Source organism: Nematolebias whitei, chromosome 10 (assembly GCF_014905685.2).
Source record: "Nematolebias whitei isolate Nwh7 chromosome 10, NemWhi1, whole genome shotgun sequence".
NCBI classification, from domain to species: Eukaryota; Metazoa; Chordata; class Actinopteri; order Cyprinodontiformes; family Rivulidae; genus Nematolebias; species Nematolebias whitei.
This window is the reverse complement of record NC_056507.1, coordinates 41,939,737-41,951,313: the sequence shown is the minus strand read 5'-3', so window position 1 is coordinate 41,951,313 and position 11,577 is coordinate 41,939,737.

The window sequence follows — 11,577 nt, the reverse complement described above, 5'->3', positions numbered from 1 at the left end:
CTGGTGCCGATCGTTCACGAACCTTTGATAAAGAATTTCATAATACAGCTGGGTGGCTGAAGTCTTTTATGATTTTTCCAGCCCTTTTCAGACACCGCTTCCTGTAGATGTCCTTTATGGCAGGAAGTGGTGATCCGGTGATGTGTTGGGCGGCTTTCACCACCCTCTGCAGCGCCTTCCGGTCTGAGGCAGAGGAGCTCCCGTACCAGACTGTGATGCAGTTGGTCAGGATGCTCTCAATGGTGCAGCGGTAAAAGTTCACCAGGATGTCTGAGGACAGGTGGTTCTTCCTCAGAGTCCTCAGAAAGAAAAGGGGCTGGTGAGCTTTCTTGATCAGTTTGGAACAGCCGGTCGTCCAGGTGAGATCCTCGGAGATGTGGACACCCAGGAACTTGAAGCTGTTCACATGCTCCACCACCGCCCCCTTGATGTAGATGGGTGGATGTGGGCCAGCGTTCCTCCTGAAGTCCACGATGAGCTCCTTAGTCTTCTCGGTGTTGAGCAGCAGGTTGTTGTTGTCACACCACTCAGCCAGACGAACCACCTCCTCCCTATAAGCGGTCTCATCGTTGTCTTTGATGAGGCCGATCACTGTGGTGTCATCTGCAAACTTAATGATGGTATTGGAACCATCAACAGGTTTGCAGTCATGGGTGAAGAGGGAGTAGAGGAAGGGACTCATCACACAGCCTTGTGGTTAATAGTGATGATAGATGAGCAGTGGTAATCCAGCTGGACATGTTGGGGTCGGTTGGTCAGAAAGTCCAGTAACCAGTTGCCCATGAGGGAACTGATGCCCAAGTCTGTGAGTTTTGTGATGAGTTTTGAGGGGATGACTGTGTTGAATGCTGAACTAAAATCTATGAACAGCATCCGGGCAAAGGTGTTTTTGTTGTCCAAGTGTGAGAGAACAGAGTGCAGCGCTATGGAGACTGCATCCTCTGTGTTCCTGTTCTGGCGGTATGCAAATTGGTGGGGGTCCAGGGTGGGGAGAAACAGGATTTGAGGTGTACTAGGACCAGCTGCTCAAAACACTTTGCGATGATGGAGGTGAGGGCTACCGACGGTAGTCGTTGAGTCTTGATGGTTTTGAGTTTTTGGGTATTGGGACGATGGAGGTGGTTTTGAAACAGGTTGGTACCACAGCACGGGCCAAGGACAGGTTGAATATGTCCGTCAGTACTCCTGCCAGCTCCCCAGAACACGCTCTAAGAACACGTCCAGGGATGGCATCAGGACCCGCAGCCTTGTGAACTTTAATCCTGCTCAGCGCCACTCCTACATCGGTGGGGAAAAGAGTCAGTGGTTGGTGGTCTGGAGACACATCTGCCTTAGTTGTAGTTGTTGGGTTCCCTCTCTCAAAACGAGCATAGAAATTGTTGAGCTCATTGTAGAAGGAAACATCAGAGGAGATGGGGGAGGGGTTGATGGCCCTGTAATCTGTAATGATCTGGAGTCCTTGCCACATACGTCGGGGGTTGGAGTTTGAGAAGTGTTCTTCTATCCTCCCCTTGTAGTGGTGCTTGGCCTTTATGATGCCCCTCTTCAGTTCAGCCCTGGCTGTACTGTAGGCCTGTGTATCCCCTGACCTGAAGGCGATGTTGCGAGCCTTCAGCAGTAGACGTACATCCCGATTCATCCAAGGCTTCTGGTTGGGGTACATGGTGATCTGTTTCTGGGTGGTGACACTGTCTATAGTGGTGGAGATGTGGTCCAGCACAGATGAGGCGTACTGTTCCAAGTCAGTGTGAATGAACATATTCCAATCAGTGTTTTTGAACCGGTCCTGGAGTACAGTGTCTGTCCCCTCTGGCCACACTTTTATTGTCCTCACAGTGGGTTTCACACGTTGGATGAGTGGTGAGTACCAAGGTGTGAGGAAAATGGAGAGATGGTCTGATTGTCCAATGTGGGGGAGGGGTGTTGCTTTGTATGCTCCAGCCAGGTTGGAGTAAACATGGTCCAAAGTCTTGTCCCCTCTGGTGTGGCAGGAGACATGTTGGTGGAATCTGGGGAGGACTGTCTTCAAATTGGAGTGGTCAAAGTCATCAGCAACAATAAAAGCAGCCTCAGGGTGTTTGGTCTGGTGTTTGCTAATGGCTGCATAAAGTTCTTTCATAGCCAGCTTAGCATTAGCATCCGGGGGATATACACTGCAGTGGGTATGATGGAAGTGAGTTCTCTGGGGAGGTAATAAGGTCTGCATTTGACCATTATAAACTCCACATTAGGTGAGCATTGTCTCTCGGTAGTAGCAGAGTCTGTGCACCAAGCTTTGTTAATATAAATGCACAAACCTCCACCTCTGGTCTTGCCGGAGTCCTCAGTTATCCTGTTGGCTCGGTGTGTGTGGCGTCCTGCTAACTCAATAGCATTGTCCGGGCAGCTGTTGTTTAACCATGTTTCTGTGAAAATCATGACGTTTGAGTTCATATTCCGCCTGTTGTTGGTGATGGAGAGCCGGATTTCATCCATTTTGTTTGCCAAAGAATGGACATTGGCGAGGAAAATGCTGGGTAAGGGCAGCCGATGTGGTGTAAGTTTTAGCTTAGCCCGTAGTCCTCCGCGCTTACCCCGCCTTTGTTTACGTTCTCTGTGCTGTCTGCATGTACTTCCGCCCGGCCTGGAGGAGTAAGCAGCCTCCGGTGTTCTGGAGATCTCTGGAATGAGTCGGAGATCGGCAACAAAACTATCGGAGGTTTGAGTACAGATGTCCAGAAGCTCCTGTCTGCTGTAGAACAGCAACGCTGAGCAATTCTGGACGAATAGTCCGGTCAAAAGTAGGTAGAAAAACGCTAAATAGCATGTTCTGGAGAGACGCTGAGCCTTGCGTTGTTCACGCGCCGCCATCTTGGTCTATCAGTCTATCTATCTTGGTGTAAAAGTGGCTTGACCTGGGGAATGCGGCACCTGTAGCCCATTTCCTGCACACGCCTGTGCACGGTGGCTCTGGATGTTGCTACTCCAGACTCAGTCCACTGCTTCCGCAGGTCCCCCAAGGTCTAGAATTGTCCCTTCTCCACAATCCTCCTCAGGGTCCGGTCACCTCTTCTTGTTGGGCAGCGTTTCCTGTCACACTTTTCCCTTCCCACAGACTTCCCACTGAGGTGCCTTGATACAGCACTCTGGGAACAGCCTATTCGTTCAGCAATTTCTTTCTGTGTCTTACCCTCTTGCTTGAGGGTGTCAATGATGGCCTTCTGGACAGCAGTCAGGTCGGCAGTCTTACCCATGATTGCGGTTTTGAGTAATGAACAAGGCTGGGAGTTTTTAAAAGCCTCAGGAATCTTTTGCAGGTGTTTAGAGTTACATCCTTGATTCAGATGGTTAAGTTAATAGCTTGTTTAGAGAATCTTTTCATGATATGCTAATTTTTTGGGACAGGCATTTTGGGTTTTCATGAGCTGTATGCCATAATCATCAGTATTAAAACAATTAAAGACCTGAAATATTTCAGTTGGTGTGCAATGAATCTGAAATATATGAAAGTTTCATTTTTATCATTACATTATGGAAAATAATGACCTTTATCACAATATGCTAATTTTTTGAGAAGGACCTGTATATTTTTTGTCTTTTTCCATGAGGAAGGGCTGACCTCACCCTCGGTGGATTGGTTCTGGCTGAGTCCGAGAGTCAGATGGACAGTGTGGGACCAGATTCTAGGACGAGAAACAGGGCCGAATCCTGTTCTAGTAAACTTTGTTTCAAAAGTGGGTTTTAATTTAATTATCAGTGTTTTAGTGACATACAATTCGTGGTGCTGAATAAATAAAAAATAAAATAAATCTGTTGCTTTCATTTTTCAACTTTAGTAGCATGCAATGTTTATCATTATTCTGAATTTTGATTACATAATTTTCAGCGTGCATCATGTAGATGGTTTAGTGTATCCCACAAACATAAATACTGTTTAAGGTTATTAAACTGTTACTATTTGGCACATTTTAGTATGTTTTAGTGTGTGCAAATGTGTGTGTGTGTGGGTGTGTGTTCCTTTTACAGCTGGTCTTTGATCTTATTTAACAAACCTAAAAGAAAGTCAACGAAACTTTATAAACTCTGGCCACATCATGTATGTTAACAACAAAACAAAAGAAAAACATTATAAAATCAGAAACACAAGTACGTAACAAATCAGTTATCAGTCAAAATTAAATCATGATCTGCAACTCTTATTCTACAGACGAAGAAGACAAAAGTGTTTTAGCGCTTTTCCTGTTTTTTTTTTAGTGGGTACCAAATGCATTATGTATTATCTTTTGATCTGACAAGCAAAGCTGCAGTTTTTGTTTTTTGTTTTAGTTTGTTGTTCTGCTTTTAGCTCTAATTTTTGCAAATTTTGTTGAGTCTGGGTATTTTTTTTTGGCCATAAATTTCATTACCCATGATTTATAGATATGTTTTTTAAGCATTGCGTTTAAAAAAAAAAAAAAAAAAAGAGAGAGAGAATCCTAATGGAGGTTTAAGCAAACTTGCTTTGAGTCCCGTGAACTAGCACTGCCAGGTTTTCAAGGACTCGCCACAAAATCAGCTTCTCCTCCCACTCACACACAGAGACAGACAGAAGTTTGCACGTGTCCATTTTTAGAAAATGCCGGCACACAAATCTCACTCCTTTGTTTTATAAAGATCTCGACAGGAGTCTCACATTTTTTTCTTTTCTTTAAAAGGGTCTTGACTACGAGTCTCACTATTTCTTGTCAATTAAGGTCTTGATTTAGAGGTCTCACTTAATGTTTGTAAACTGTAAAATCTCACTTATTTAAAAGGTCTTGATTATACGTTATACTCTTTTGGAATGAAAGTTCTTAATCTTAAATCCCACTTATTTTAGAAGAGGTCTTGACTAATTTAACAACAATTTTTTTTTATTTTTACTCACGTTGTTGTCACTGTGTAAAGTCCGGTCCGGAGTCCGTCAATTTGCAGTTGGTGGGCTCACAATAGATCTAAATTGCTGACCTGGCAAGGAATAAGAACCTCCCAGGGCTTTGGTTTCACTGTGCGCACGGGTTTTGCAGCGTGTCCGGTCAAGCCACACCAGCAAACAGGTATGTTGGTATCCGGGTCACGGCACCAAGTTATGTCGGGTATTTTCTCTGACCTATAAAGGAATAATTCACACAAGACAGGAGGATGAGTTGTAGCGCTCAGATCCTTTGCAAATGGGGGAGTGACCCAACTGATCGTAAGTCAGAGTGAGCCCCCCCAGCCAGGCTTGTCTGAGTTTGCTATTTATTGAGACAAAAGTGGAACACAAAAACAACAAGTCAAGTTCACATGAACAAAATCTTATCAGCGATGACGGTCAGAACATTCAGGAGATTGGGTCTGAACAGATAGTTTCTTGATAAACGTCCACTTGATGTAAAAGCAGAACTTTCTAGAACTTGCACACAGCAATATATAAAACTGAACCAAAATAAACATTTTGTTATGTACATGCAGAAACAGATATTAATATGAGATAGAAGTTGTTTTAAAATAATAACATAGAAAACCTCTAACATTCTGGATTTTAAGGGGATTCACAATGTTATTATCCGGAGGCTTTAGGTTGCAACGTCTCCTTGGTTGGATTATTTGTTCCCAGGCTTTAGCTTTTGCACCTGAATCTGAGGATTCTTGTTCAGAAAAGTCCAGCTTAGTGCATGTTTTTTTGTATTAAAGGTGTTCTACTATCATCAGAGTCAGCATCACTTTCAGAGTTGGAATGGTCTCTGTGAGTTTGGCTAACTTTGTAAGCTAGATCCATATGCCACAATATATTGGGATTGTCAATACTAGGGTAAATCTGTGGGAAGATAGGAGCTAGGTTCATAATAGTTTCTGTTAATTGAAACTCAACTAAAACTTTAACCACAGAACTCTGCACCATTTGCTTTACCCTTACGTTTTTTACAGTCCCAAAGTCTGAACAAAATACAGCTATTTGTTCATCTGTATAAGATGTTGATACACCTTCAATATACACACTCTTTTTCATGTCAGGACCATAATCTGTTTCAAGATCCATATTCGAATACAATCTGTAAAGTTACTGAAAATATGATAATTGGTTTTGAAAACACACAAAAAAACTGATAACAGGCAGAAATAATAGTACCCCTTTATTCACCTATTCTTCCTGGCTGGCTTGCCACAAATTTCATTATGTAATGTGTATAAAATGTAATATATATACTTTAGACAACTATGGCTGTCACGAATCACATTCCATAGATTATATTTTCTGTCACCCTGATCATTCTTTAAAGTTTGCTATAGATCTTTTCTGTGAGTTTCATTTATTCTGTCCGCTCTGGTAATGTTTTTTGTACGTGAGTTTTAGTTTGTCTTCTTTGCATGCTGGTTGAGGGTGATGTCACGGTTGTTTAGTTTTGTCTTCACTGCAGCCAGCAGCAGCTGATTGAACTCAACTGGCTGCACCTGTCTCTCTCACCCTTTAAAAGCTGCACTCTTTCTCCTCTTCGGTGCCCGGTAGTTGAAAACAGTTCTATGCAAGTAAATACCTCGCGTTCTTGATCCTGCCTTGTTCCCCCATAGCCTTTCATGTTCCCTTGTCTTAGTTTACCTGTCTCCTCGTTCCTGTCCTGCTCCTGGTTCCTGTCCTCCCCTCTTGGCTTGACCTCCCGGCTCCTGGACCCACGACTCACCTGGACATTGTCTCTCGCCCAACCCTTTGGATTATTACGTTTTCTGCTTTCGGTTCTGACCTTCACCTGCACGACAACGCCTCCTCGTCTTCTCCTCCGGTACCTCCTGTCTTCTGCTCTCCAGTTTTGGATCCTGGCTTGTGTGACCACGTCTCTTCGCTCAACGGACTCACCACCCACCTGTTGCTGCGGCCGACTGCAGCCCCTCACCGGACTCAGCCTCTCCTGCAGCCATCCGGATCAGTTTGGACCTGGTCAGTCTCCAGAACCCCCAAGCTCATCTGAGACGGTTAGTGGTCTTCCTCATTCTGACTTTTGCTCTCCGTTATCTCCTGCACGACCACTAACCAACCTCTGTCTCATAGACTCGTTCCTGATCCGGAACCCGAACCAGAACCCAGAACCAGTACCAGAGCCGGTCCAATCCGCTATACTTCACATTGAAAATAAATATAATTTATTTTTGACTTTTTGTGTGGTGATTTTGGTCCAACCGTTAGGTGGTTCGTTACAAAACTACCAGGCCATTATGGACCACTCACCACTAGCAGATTGGCACTCTGGTGTAGAAGGAGCAATTGTTAAATTAGAGTCTGGCACAGAGGACATGGTCCGCATGCTCAAAAACTTAAAACCTCAGATGTCTCCTCAGGATTCTGTGGTGACCAGACCTCACTCAGAACCTGTCAGAGAACCCAGACTGACTCCGCTTGAACTGTTCACAGGGGAGCTGGACCAATGTCGTCCTTTCATTAGCCAATGTGAAATCCACTTTGAATTACCACCTTCATCGTTTCCCTCTGATAAGGCAAAAGTGGCATATATAATCTCTCTACTTTCCGGCAAAGCTAAGAAATGGGGAACTGCTGAATGGCAAAGAGACTCTCCTAATATCTACTCTCTCCAGGCTTTTACCAAGGAACTCTGCAGGGTCTTCGATCTGGTCCTTCCAGAGCGAGAGGCTGCCAGACGGTTATTTTCCATTAAACAAGGTAACAGGAGGGTAACTGATTACATCATCGATTTTCACTCCATAGCGTCTGGCAGCCACTGGAATGAGGAGGCCCTCACCGACGCATTCTACAGAGGCCTGAATGATAACATTAAAGATGGTTTGGCAACCAAACGTTACCCTGACTCTTTACAGGACCTTGAAAACTTGTCCACCAGGGTGGACTTAAGACTGGCCGAACGGGCACGTGAAGGAGGACCTAAGACTCCCCCAGTTTCCAAAAGTGCTGGTGAGTTGCGGTTCTTACTATGACCTGCTGACTCTGCTCCTGTTTCTTCTCTCCAGCCTGCAGAGGAACCTATGCAGTTGGGTAAAAGCCGACTCACGCAGACAGAACGCGAGAGGAGACGAAAGGGACGTCTCTGCTTCTAATGTGGGGAGGCAGGTCACATTGTTGCCAACTGTTCGGTTAAAGGGGGCACTCAGTAGATGCGAGGATATGTCTACTGAATCGAGCCCGTTCCAAAGAACTCTCCTCACCATTTGTTGTATCAGCTCACCTCATCACACCAGAGAAGTTCCGGTCCACAGTTAAGGTGCTTATTGACTCTGGGGTTGACACTGAATTTATTGACTATGATTTTGCTAAATCTGCTGGAATAAAACTCTGTAAATCATCTCATGAACTCTCTGTGGTGGCTCTCGACGGCCATCCTCTGAACTCCTCCTCGTTGGTAACCGAACCTGTGGTTTTGTGTCTTGGTGGTAACCATAAAGAGAACATTACCTTTTTGGTTATAAATTCCCTCCAGGCTCCTAATGTGTTAGGAGCCACTTAGTTAGTTAAACACAACCCACATCTTGACTGGAGGAGGAAGGAGATTTTGGGGTGGTCAGAAGAGTGTTTGACCACATATTTGTTTGATGCTATGGTACCTGTCGAAGCCGTCGCCCACAATGAGAGTTATTACCCAGACATTTCAAAAGTTCCTAAGGAGTACCATGATTTAAAGGACGTGTTCAATAAGACTTGGGCGACTTCACTGCCTCCACACTGCCCATATGACTGTGCAATAGATCTGCTTCCAGGCTCCACTCCTCCAAGAGGAGCTTTGTACTCTCTCTCTGTTCCTGACCAGCAGTCCATGAGGGAGTACATCTAGGACTCGTTACGGTCTGGCATCATCCGACCATCTGCCTCACCTGCCGGTGCAGGGTTTTTCTTTGTTAAGAAGAAAGATGGTTCTCTTCATCCCTACATCGATTTTAGGGGCCTAAATAAAATCACGGTCAAAAATAAGTACCCTCTACCACTCATGACTTCCGCTTTTGACTCTCTGCAAGGAGCCAACATCTTTACTAAATTAGACCTTCGCAACACTTATCACTTGGTCTGTATCCGTGAGGGTGATGAGTGGAAAACAGCCTTTAACACTCCCTCTGGTCACTACGAGTACTTGGTCATGCCCTTTGGTTTGACTAACGCACCAGCTGTTTTCCAAACCTTAGTCAATGATGTATTGAGAGACATGATAAACAAATTTGTATTTGTTTACCTTGATGACATTCTGATTTTTTCTAAAGACCTTGATTGTCACCGCAAGCAAGTGAGATCTGTACTCACTAGGCTCCTTCAAAATGGCCTGTTTGTCAAGGCCGAGAAATGTGATTTTCATGCGTCAACTATGTCGTTTCTTGGGTTTTATTGTTTCTCCCAACAAAATGGAGATGGAAGCTAACAAGGTCTCGGCTGTGGTGGATTGGCCCACCCCGAAGGACCGCAAACAGCTTTAGCGGTTCTTGGGGTTTGCCAATTTTTACAGGCATTTCATTAAAGGCTATAGCCAGAAGGCTAAGCCTCTTCACAAACTCACGTCCACCAAGACTCGTTTTTACTGGTCCGCCGCAGCAGACACCGCTTTTAATTATCTCAAATCTTTGTTTGTTTCTGCTCCCAATCTCCAGGCCCCCAACCCGATGAACCTTTTATGGTTGAGGTTGATGCTTCCAGTACTGGGGTGGGGGCCGTTCTGAGTCAGCGCGGCCAGGAGGGAAATCTTCATCCTAGTGCTTTTTTTTCCCGGAGTCTCTCCTCGGCTGAGCGCAACTATGATGTGGGAGATTTGGAGCTTCTTGCCGTTAAACTCGCCCTGGAGGAGTGGCGTCACTGGCTGGAGGGCTCCAGGTTCCCGTTCCAGGTGTGGACTGATCACAAGAACCTGAAGTACCTCAGGTCCGCTCCCCGCCTTAATCCACGTCAGGCCAGGTGGGCACTGTTTTTCTCTCGTTTTAACTTCATCCTGTCATACCGACCTGGTGAGAAAAATGTTAAACCTGATGCCCTATCACGTGTTTTGGAGGAGGATAATTCTCCCTCTGCTCAGGAGGAGAGTTTTATCCTCCCTGAGAGTGCTCGCCTGGCCATCACTCAGTTAGAGCAGGACCTGAGGAGCTCCAGCCGATCACGTCCTTCTCCTGCCAACTGTCCTCAGAACCGTTTGTATGTACCCACTAATATGGTCAAGAAGGTTTTAGATTTTTGTCACAACTCTTTGTTATATCGTCACCCAGGTTTCACAAAAACTTTATCCCTTGTCAGAGCTCAATTTTGGTGGGAGACCATGTCCAGAGACGTCCGTGCCTATGTGCGATCATGTCCAGCATGTTCCCAGTCCAAGACCACAAGACGCCCCCGTTCGGGATTACTTCATCCTCTCCCTTGTCCATCACGTCCCTGGTCGCACATAGGTATGGACTTCATAACCGGTCTCCCACCTTCCAATAATTTCACGGTCATTTTAACTATCATAGACCGTTTTTCTAAAATTGTTCACCTAGTTCCTCTGCAGAAGCTACTCTCCTCCAAGGACCTAGCCCACATTACGGCTCGGGAGGTTTTTAGGCTCCATGGACTGCCATTGGACATTGTCTCTGATCGGGGGCCTCAGTTTGTCTCCCACTTCTGGAAGGAGTTTTGTGACCTTCTGGGTATTTCCATTAGTCTCTCCTCTGGCTTCCACCCTGAGTCTAATGGCCAGACGGAGAGGGCTAATCAAGAGGTGGAGGGTAAACTGAGGCTCTTATGCCAAAAGGACCCTGAGAAATGGAGCTCATCATTGCCCTGGGTTGAACATGCCCTTAATTCTGTCCCCTCCTCAGCCACCGGTTTGTCCCCTTTTTATGTTGTTTTTGGCTTTCAACCCCCTATTATATCAGTGCAGGAATGTGAAGCTTCAGTTCCCTCAGCCCACATGGCTGCCCTTCGCTGTCAGAGAGTCTGGAGGAGGGCTAAACAGGCTCTTTTAAAATCCAGGGCAGCCTAGACTAGGAAGGCTGACCGCCACAGAACTCTCCAACCAGACTATACTTTGGCACAGAGAGTGTGGATGTCCACTAAGGACCTCCCTCTTAAGGCCACGTCCCGCAAACTCGCCCCCCGCTTCATCGGACCCTTTCCCATCTCCAAAGTTATTACCCCTGTTTCTGTTCGCCTGTCATTGCCTAAGTCTTTTCGTGGTCACCCCACATTCCATGTCTTTTGTGTCAAGCCAGTAATTTCCTCCCAGTACTACTCCCCTGTTTGCTCCCCCCCACCCGCCCGTCTGATTGATGGCTGTCCCGCCTACACTGTTCGCCGACTCCTCCGTTCTAGACAAAGGGGTCGAGGGCTCCAGTACCTCGTCGATTGGGAGGGATACGGACCGGAGGAGCGGTCCTGGGTTCCCTCCCGTCACATCCTGGACCGCAATCTCATCCGGGACTTTCATCAACTGCATCCCAAGCAACCTGGTGGAACGCCGGAGGCGTTCCTTGAGGGGGGATCTGTCACGAATCACGTTCCATAGATTATATTTTCTGTCACTCTTTAAAGTTTGCTATAGATCTTTTCTGTGAGTTTCATTTATTCTGTCCGCTCTGGTAATGTTTTGTGTACGTGAGTTTTAGTTTGTCTTCTTTGCATGCTGG